The following is a 9,972-nucleotide window of genomic DNA, read 5'->3' on the forward strand; positions in this document are numbered from 1 at the left end:
CAATTAGTTCTTCATCTGAACTTCGCATAGTACATATCTCATATTACAAACACGCAATCTAAATGGAATGGTTCAACAGGCTTAACTTTACAGAAATACAAAATAAATTATTTGCCTGTGCTCAAACATAAAAGTTTTCCCTTGTGTATAACTTCTAGTGTTTGCATTCAATATCATTCTTCAAAATAGCATCAATGGCTTGGTATCAGAACATTTCTTCCTCCCTCCTTTCACAGAAACCGTTCTCATACCACGCTCAGTGTTAAGGCACTTGTTTTTACAAAGTGAAAAGAAACAAACCATTTTAGAATAGCAATGATTTATACAACATGAAATCTACCATATTAGAATAGTATAAAATAATAAAGTCAAATAAAATGGATTATCTTAGAATAGTGTAAAATTAATTGGAATAATACAAATAAACTATCTTGGAACAGTATGAAGTAAATTGAAATGGATTCACTCCATTTTAGCATTTTAATTTTTCTCACTTCTTCACATGATTTCATCATTTAAAGAATCACATCGGCTGGACATTCATTGATCAATCTCATCTCCGAACATCCATATCATTAAACTAACTCATCATTGTCATCAACATCTGTATACGGGGGTGGGTCGTCTTGTTCTGCTAGCATTTGTAACTGTCTCCTCATGAGAAATGTACCCTCCCTCCTTTCATAACATTTAAGGTATGAAAGTAATATGTTCTCTAGAAGGGGCCGTTGTGCGTTCTACTCTGGGGTACGGCATTCTAGACAGTCATTTCTGGGAGAAGATTTTGGTCAGTTACAACAGTTGTAGAATTTCATCACTTAAAAGTTCCTACTCAGTAACTTTGGGTGGTCTGTTCTAATGCAGTGATAAAGTCCCTGAAATGGTGTGAAAACCGGTGGAATATCAATAACTCATTATACTAATTTATTTTCAATTCTGGTCTACTTAAATAGCTATGCTAACCCCTTTTACAGTGTGTGGAACCTTGGGTGCCCGAGCATGTGATAATTACTTCCTCCTTTAACAAGGATTTTAAAAACAGAAGTCATTTCATTAATGGTTTGTAGTTTAATTCAGGAATTTACACTTATGGCAGATATGTTTCTCCTTTAAATAACATCTCTAAATGTCAGGTCATCCCTGATTAAATGGTGTCTTTTAAAACTCATACTCTGGTGCCGTGTGCTCCCTGTGAAGCTGCAAGTAAGATTTAAAACATCTGCAGGGTGGGTTGAGCGACCCCTTCTCCCTGAATGATATGTGTTGTAACAAATATACACCATCACAATGAGTGATCCAAGGCCCCGCATGTATTACTCCCAACTACATTAGTTTTAAAAAAATTAAACGTTGCTATCGCTCTTTGCCTAGTGTCTTTTTTAAACTCTACATCTTGGACGACAAACAAATGTTATTTCCACCTTAACAGTTATCCTGTGGTAATAACCATGCTACAATGGAGAAATCAATACTTTAGATTGGAATACTATCTTTGGCTTGGTACTAGCTCTACCTTTAACATTTTCCATACAAATAAAGATTTGTCTGCTTTTATAGAGTGGTTACTAAAAACATCCCTTTAAACTGTAGGTCTATACTGTAACAAATTAAATCTCCCCCAAATTCAAACATGAATAAAAATCTCTTAAAGAATAATTTGTTCATATGATTAAAAGATTGAATAATATGTTCTACCCTCAGTGTGTTTTTAGGGTTATTTAATAGTTTCCTCTTTCTTTCTTTATAAATTCACCAATTGATTAATTCATGGCTAATAAATATTTTTCTTTACGTATTTCTCGTTGGTGAATATGTGTGTTTATGTGTAAACTCACTCACTCCCGTTTTCCTTCTCTCCCCCTCTGGTTGTCAAGCCACGACCCCCTCACGTTCTGCCGGACCATGCCAACTCCTCCGTCCTTTCTTCTTTTCCGTCCACCTTCTCCTAAGTCCATCTGCTCTTGGACCCTTCCGCTGTAACTCTTTTCAGTGTCCCATCTGCTTTGCATTTCATCTCCTCCTTTACAGTCTCTACTTTGTTGCATGGAGGGCGTATTCTGCTCTCATGTCCCACACTCTGCTCTTGTGCCCAAATCTTGGGGCTCAGCTTGGAACTTCATGTCCTGTGGGGGACCGATGAGAGTGTGCCTTTTTATGTCACCTGTAGTTCTGGATTCCTCAGGTGGAGATGGTTCAGCTCTGGTTCTCTGTCTGTTCGATGGAGGAGGAGGAGTCTTCCGTGGTGAGGTCTTTTGTCTGCTTGGAGCGTTCTGACAGGTGGAGAGAGAGAGAGAGAGATCTCGGGACGCATTATCTATAGTTAATTCTAACACACTGAGGTAAAATAAATCCAACCTTTTCCACTCTATTTTCCTAATCTTACTATCCATCTTAGTTGTTAAATGTCATCTAAACACAATTCATGTCTACTAATAATTGTACCATATCCCTAAACATTGCTTTCACCCACTGTAACATGTCTACTCCAATTAACTCTTTCAGGAAACCATTTTCTTCTATAAATTGAAATACCTACATGTTTCAAGCACGACATATTTCACACACTATAAAAGAACGTCTCCATATTTTCTCCATCACTTTAATCCCACTGTTATTTAGAACCGTAGTAACTTTTGTGACTGGACATATCTGCAATGTCGCCACTATCTGCTGGGGAATCTTGTTCATAGAGTTTGTAGGTACAAAGCTGTACTTGTGGGTTAGTAGCTTGTGTCTAACAATAATTTTCAATAATTGTGCTCAGGTCACCGTTCGGTTGTTCATAACTTAACAGGGGGTGTTTCTGGTACAGACTAAAAAATGGATCCAGTATATTTGGAGATTCCCCTAATCTGTAAATCCCTATCGCTTATATATCCCGATCACTTAAACCCGTCTCATCATTTGATACAAGAACTGCATATAGGGGGGGTGAATCATCTTGATTATAACCGCCTCACCTTTGGGAACGAGTATTTCTAACTCCTCCTCTTGTTGCTCAGCTGATCTTTTGGCTCTGGGGATAAGTGAAAGTCTCTGAAACACAGCTGGAGTCTTGTTAGTGATGTGGGGATTCTCTATGAGTGAACTAATGGTTCAATGTTTTACTTGATATTGTACCCCCCTTCCAACCAGAAAGGTGCCAAGTGTAATGAGCACAATCAACAATGCTATTCTGACTCTTATCCCTAGGGGACCCCACAATTGGTTTGGCTTTGTTCTCGTCATCATCTCTATTTTATCCCTGGTTGTGTCCGTTACAGAATTTAAATAATGAGTACAAAAATAACATATACAAAAAATTGGACTCTTTTTCAGATGTAAAACAAAAAATAGGTTTTCACATTAATGTACAATCTATAAAAATCTATAGACAATTTGTCTTTTGAGCTGTTTCTATCTTTATCTTATTTCTATTTATTGTTTTGTTCCAGCTCTGCCAAATCAGTCCTAACTCCCAATAATGTTCTGGAAGTTGCCAGTGAAGGGTGACAATGTGTGAGGTGGTGTCAATTTGCTCCTTTTTCTTTACCTTTAAACCGGAGCACGTGTGAAGTTTGTTACAACTTTTCACGCTTCCGTCCACCGGGGATGAGCCCACTGTCTTTTGTGAACTTTCACTCTCACCCAATCACCTGGCCGAACAGGAGTCTCTTCTGGTGTCTCGTCTGATATCTCTGTAGTTTTCCTAGCCTGCTGTGTAGACAAAACTTGCATAATATTACTCAGAGTTCTGACATATTCATCCACTTCTATTCGTCTAATATCTAAAACTGGACCACTCCCTCCTTGGAGAAGGCCCAAGCTTCGGCATACCTCTTGTTGTTATGAGACCTATTGTTGACTACATTGTATTATTTATTAACTACAACGTCACCGAATCAACATATCTGTATAATCATGACACTCCCTCCTTTGAGCATAAAATGCTCAATTAATATTGCAATGATTACCGTATTATGAACAGGACATGGAAAACCCACAACGTTGCATTAAATAAATATAAATTCTCCGTGTACCCACAAGGCGTACAAAAATATCATATGATGTATGGCTTTCTGATGGCATAAATGCATATTCACAAAAGATTTTCCATTAGCACTTCTAATAGTTTACTTGTTTCAATAATGGCTTTTGTCATGGTATTATGCATCATCGTTGCTGCGAAAAACAATACCCCTGTTGTCGCTAATGCGTCTCAATAATTCTAGGATTAGAGGATTGGTTGACACTGCTGAACTAATATGATAAAATAATCTTTCTCCAAACTGGAGGGAAAATATGAACTATTCTCACAGAGAGTGACCTGCATGAAGGGCTGGTGCCCCTCACTCAAATGAGATATTGCCTTACGCACTACACTATAAATCAGTATCGTTACTCAAGAATAAATAAATAAAGACTGATTCTTGAAACTGTTGTAAAAACCCTACAACTTCTTCTTCCAAGCTCTTAATCAGTTTTATGTTATTTAATCTGCGGCTCATGCCTTAAAACAGATACTTCAGACCGATTATAAAATTGTGTTTATGAGAAAAATGTAATCTGACTCCATAAATCACATAATTGTTTGATTAAAAACTACACTTCTGGCTAACAATAAATGAAGTTCCCCTTTAAACACAGCCCTGGTCTTCTAACGGGGTCTATCTATGTACTGGCTGGAAAATGTTGGGCCAGTCTCTGTCGCTCCGTCACAGTTCTCCCGCTAACAGTCACTCTCTAGTTCAGCTGGGTTCTTGTTGACTTCTTCACTGATTTGAGACAAGCGACCCTATTGGAACACCTCCCTTTGTAGCCAGACTTCACCACAGCAGAATCAGGTTTCTGTTTTCAGGTCTGGACAGCTTCACGTCAGGTGTATCACCGCCCCTTGCATATTTTGGGTGGAAGCCCGTCTTCTTGACCTCACTAGTTGTGTGGACACAATAGTTTTCTGTGTGGGGGGACAACATCACTCGTAATGTATTTTCCTTCTCATAATTACAAAAATAGTCTGCTAAATGTTCTACTCTGCTACTTCTAATCTGTGGATGCTCTATGTTTAAATGCAATATTCTACTCACTATCTTTTAAATAACATTCAACCTCTCCCTCCTGTGGTGACATATGTGGCTCTATGTAGCTGGATTTCAAAATACTCTAGTGCTGAAGATGCATAACCTGATGGTCTGGTCCTCTAAGCTTCCTCATTGTTGTGGTTGATACCAGGCTGTCTGTGGCATTTGGTTCATGTTTGGAAATCCTGTACGTCTTTGACATCTCTGGGACCCCCTGCCTCCGTCGTCATCATGGAAACTGCATGGTGGGCCGTTGTTTGGTGCATGTGGTGGGTATTTCATTTGTTGTTGTGGACAATCTCTAGCCCAATGGCCCAGCTGATTGCATATGTAGCATCCCTTGAACCGGAGAACTTTTCCTCTGCCTCCTCGGAAACCTCCTGGTTGTTGGTTCTCCATCTGATTCTCTGGCACTATCTGAGATTCAACTGTTTGAGATGTCTGCCCTGCATTCTCTGGTTCTTCCTGAGCTTGAATTGTTGGAGGAATCTGCCCTGCCTTCTCTGATGTAGCTGCCATTTGCCTTGCCGCTTTCTTGTTTTTATTAGCTTCGGTATCTTTCTCAGCCATTTGTATCTTCAAGAGTCTTAGTTGTAATGTTTTAATTTCTTCGTCTTTTTCCCTCTGGGTTGCTTGGTATTTCATATCGTGGTAAATGAGATGTTGTCTCCATTCTTCAATGGGTATAGCGTCTAATGCCACCACATCTCCCAGGCTTGCCTGCACTGATTGGGGAAGGGCGTTAATGACCGCGTTCTTCCACAGCATTACGACAGACGGTGAAACGTCATGTCGTTCTTCAGTGCAGTCCTCCCACACTCCTTCACATCTCTTCAGGAAGGCATACATGTCTTCCCCCGGTTCTTTTCTCAGGTAGTTGAGGGCCTGTAAACTCTGTGTTGTTGGGTAGATTTGACGAATGGCAGCCCAATACCTCGACCTGACTTTGTTGAAGAAAATGTAATCTGGAGAGTTGGTGCATTTGGCCTTGGAATCCACTGCTCTTGCCTCTAGTCTTCCTTCTATCCGCCCAAGCAGTGCCCTCATGTCTCCCAAGCGCAGGTGGTCTTGGACTGTGTATTTCTCCAGATCATTCACCCACTTCTGACCTCCTTGTGTAAGTGGAGGTAGTTTTGCCGCTAATGCTTCCATGTCTCTGTGAGTCCATGATTGGTATTTCAATCCTCCTTCTCCAGCCGCTATCAGCGGTAGCATGAGTGTTGAGCAGTTCTTGAGTCTTCCAGCTTCAGTTACGGTTGTGGTGTCTGGAGAACCTTCGCCTTCTCTTCTCTTGAGTTGTGCTTCCATACTTTTGCTGAGGTCTTCCATCTTTCTGTTAAGCTCCTCTTCCATCTTTCTGTTGAGCTCCTCTTCCATTCTTATGCCTAGTTCTTCCAATCTTCTGTTGAGCTCACCAGATAGGAGTTTTACCTCATACTCCAAGTCTTTCACACGTGTAGCTGTGGGGAGACCGTCCAACTCCAATACTCCTCCTAAAACACCTACAGTTGGAGCTTGTATTGGGGGTTGAAAGAAACTGTATTCTTCTGTCATGTAGGGAGGAGGCGCATCTGTCAGGCTTGGAAGGAGATTTGAAGGTTGGATTACTGGAGCTTCTTCTGTCTTTTCTTTCTTATCTTCCTTTGCTGTGAGCTCTGCTCCTTGAGCCTCATACATGCTGTTCGTTGATTCTTGGCTGACATATTTTAGATGGAGTACCAGACTTGTAACTCTAGATTTTATTTTTTCAGCTCTGTTTATAGTGCTTTTAGCAGGTCCATACCAAGGGGGTTGTCCGGCTTTGATCCATGCTTGTTGTTCTCGCAGGTATTCTCAATTTTCATGGTCAATTACTGCTTTTCTATGGGCTTTTGTTGGTGCTGGTTGATCATCAGCTGGATACTCGTTTGCCATTGTTCCAACAGTTTCTCAATGTGGTTCCATGTGTTTTGTATAACATTTGGAACTGTTATAGCATCTGATCTGATTTTTAACCTTCCCTTGATATCTGCTGTTGAGCCTGGCCCTGCGTCTAGTCTCAACTTAGTTTGTTTTGGTGACATGTTCTCTAATTATTTATTAACTTATCAAAGATGAAGCACTAATCTTCTGACTAGCACCTTCGTTGCTGTTCGTCCGAACTTTAAATATTTTTATTATTTTTTTTAGTTGCTCAAGGTTTTATTAAAAAAAAAATATATATATATATGTTTATAGGTGAAATATTAATAAAGTTAATTATATAAAAATTATGCAAATTTAAAATATGAAATGTTAAAATAAAGTTGTACCGTGTATGGTTTTGACTTTGAAATATGAACATGGTTCAAATCCAAATCTCCTGTGTACAGTGCATACCGAAATGTATGAAATTATGCTACTGTCACTACTTGTGTTAGCTTCAATAAATTGGTGTTTGAAAAAGTATTATGTAAAGTTTCTTCTCTTATAATTAGAAACCACTTGCAATTCTATCTTGGCGATCAAGCATGTGTTTATTTATAACACTTAAAATTATACTTCACAATGTTATGGTGTTTCTTCTATTTGTGTAATAATTCTGTACTACCACCAGAGTGCGCTATTTTAATTTCCAGCTTAATCCACTAGGAATAGCTGTTGCAAAACTAACTTGTTTTTAACAAGGAGAAACTTATTTTCCTTAAAAATATCTTTAAAATAGGAAGAACATTACACTATGGTTAAACAACACAGCACATAACCGCCAAAACACATTTGCAAACAAGAATATTCACAAAACCGCCAATACACATTTACCAGCAGAAGTACTTCCAATAGTTCTAACTTTAACAAGAAGTATGATGTTCTTTAGAAGATGGAATGCCTAGCCTCAGTGTGTTAAAGCAAACAGAGTACTTCAATTAGCATTTCATGAAATGGCGACTGCCGTGTGGTTCACTGTGAACATGAGGTCAAGACAAGATGGCAACTGGTTTTCCAACCTTTGACCTGAAGAACAAAGGGATTTGAGAAAATACCTGGAGTTGAAACAATGGTGGGGTGATATTTTGTCTAGTAAATTCAACACACAACACTGTAGTTTAAAATAACATTTCTATTTAGTTTACAATGATAAATGGGCCTTATGCCCTTACGTCATAGCCCTCTACCCATGTAGGTAAATGTTTTGACTTTAAGAGCCAGTATGGTCATCTCTTCTGTTTAAACACGCAATTTATGGGACAAAATGGGACGCTATCCAAACACAATCAGAAGAATATCGTCTATCTAACGCACGAATGTCGCACTTCCTGCCGTAATCCACAACGCAATGTCTTTTTGAAAACAGAAATAAAGTAACCACTGAAAGCTTCAAACTCCTCAGGCCTTTTCCTTGAAAAATGACTTTTTTTAAAACAGCCTCACACTGTTGTTAACACAAAACACTCACTCCAATAACCTTAGCTTCAAACTTTGGCCGTGTCTTTGCCTCAAGCAGTCCCGACTGCTTAATGGCCTAAAACCATTCACGTTAACTTAAAACGCAACAAAAGACACCTATAGAAGTGATTGGCCTCTAGCCGACATGTAATAACTGACAAACGAATAGCATGCAGGGTTAAATAGAACAAAATTAATTGAACTCACCCTGCCTGTGACAAAGCAACGCCACGTGTAGTATGATACCAATGTTTATCAATTTAGGCTTGTTTCAACTTAAATGTAGGCAGTCTTTCTCAGGAGTCCAATTACCAGACAGACACACACTCCTATTGTTCACTATGTAATCTATTGAAGATTTTGAATAAAAAGGTACTTCTTTACCTTTCTGTATGGGCCCGAGTGTATGTCTGGCAGCATTGTTCAAGCTCCTTTGAAAACTGCAACTGCTCTCCCGGTAAAACGAGATCACGTCCGGATCCCCAATTGTTAAATATGTTCTTTATTCTCACGTCCAGGAGAGAAGCTTTAAAATGAGACCAAATGGAGTCTCTGAAAAGATTCAAATGGGATACTTTAATTAAAAAAGGCGCAGTAGTGTTACAGACAGAATATTGTTCCGGCAGAAAACAGCTGTGATCTGGCTCTCCTGAGCAAGAAGAGAAACCCGAATCCCCCGTTCGGTGCCCTTATATATCCTCTGCTGGCTCCTCCCCGCCAGCCGGCTCGCCTCGCCTCTAATGTCCGTTGTTGCATTTAAACAGAGGATTGGTACTTTTCACCTTCAACATATGCTTAACACGCCTTTTCTCCTCATATTCTCTTTCATCACTTTTCATGTAACACATTCTAAACGCTGTAATCAATACTCTAAAACATACAGAAAATGCTTCACGGCTGGTTTGGTTTCCGGTCATTCCGGATGTTGTCACATGCTATTCTCGTCTGTAAACAATAGTGTATTCAAATAAACTGTACTTTCATTTAATATTCAGCATGGTAGTATCTCGACATCTATAGTTGTAGTGTTAAATCAGTAGGTTTCGGTTTTCACCACACCACGTCATTTCGCTACTCAATTCACCTCTTTAGGAAATCGTATATTAGCCACATGCTAAATGCTAACCGTAGATGAAGGATTTTCAGAATAAAAGCTTAACTGCTTGTGCACAAGAATTTCTGGTTTTTCAGTATAAAAGAGCATTTAACTTGACAGTATGTTTAAACTACATTATACCATCAAAACATTGATTTTAAATTTCTAACATGTGCGAAAAATATTTGTCTTAATTACGGCTATATACGTCGGTGTTAAAGTGTGAGTTATACGTTATCTTAATCGCTTTTGTTTTACACATGACAGTACTAACGCTGGCCGGTATTTTAATATATGTTTGGGGGGAGGGGCATAGTCCACGTCCATGTGCTTGTTACGCGTATGAAACAGGAAACACGTAAATGAACTCAGTCTGTCTAAAGTAGTTAAACCGTCACAATGTGCATTTAAAAA

This window comes from Notothenia rossii (genome assembly GCF_949606895.1).
Source record: "Notothenia rossii genome assembly, chromosome: 3".
Taxonomy (NCBI): domain Eukaryota; kingdom Metazoa; phylum Chordata; class Actinopteri; order Perciformes; family Nototheniidae; genus Notothenia; species Notothenia rossii.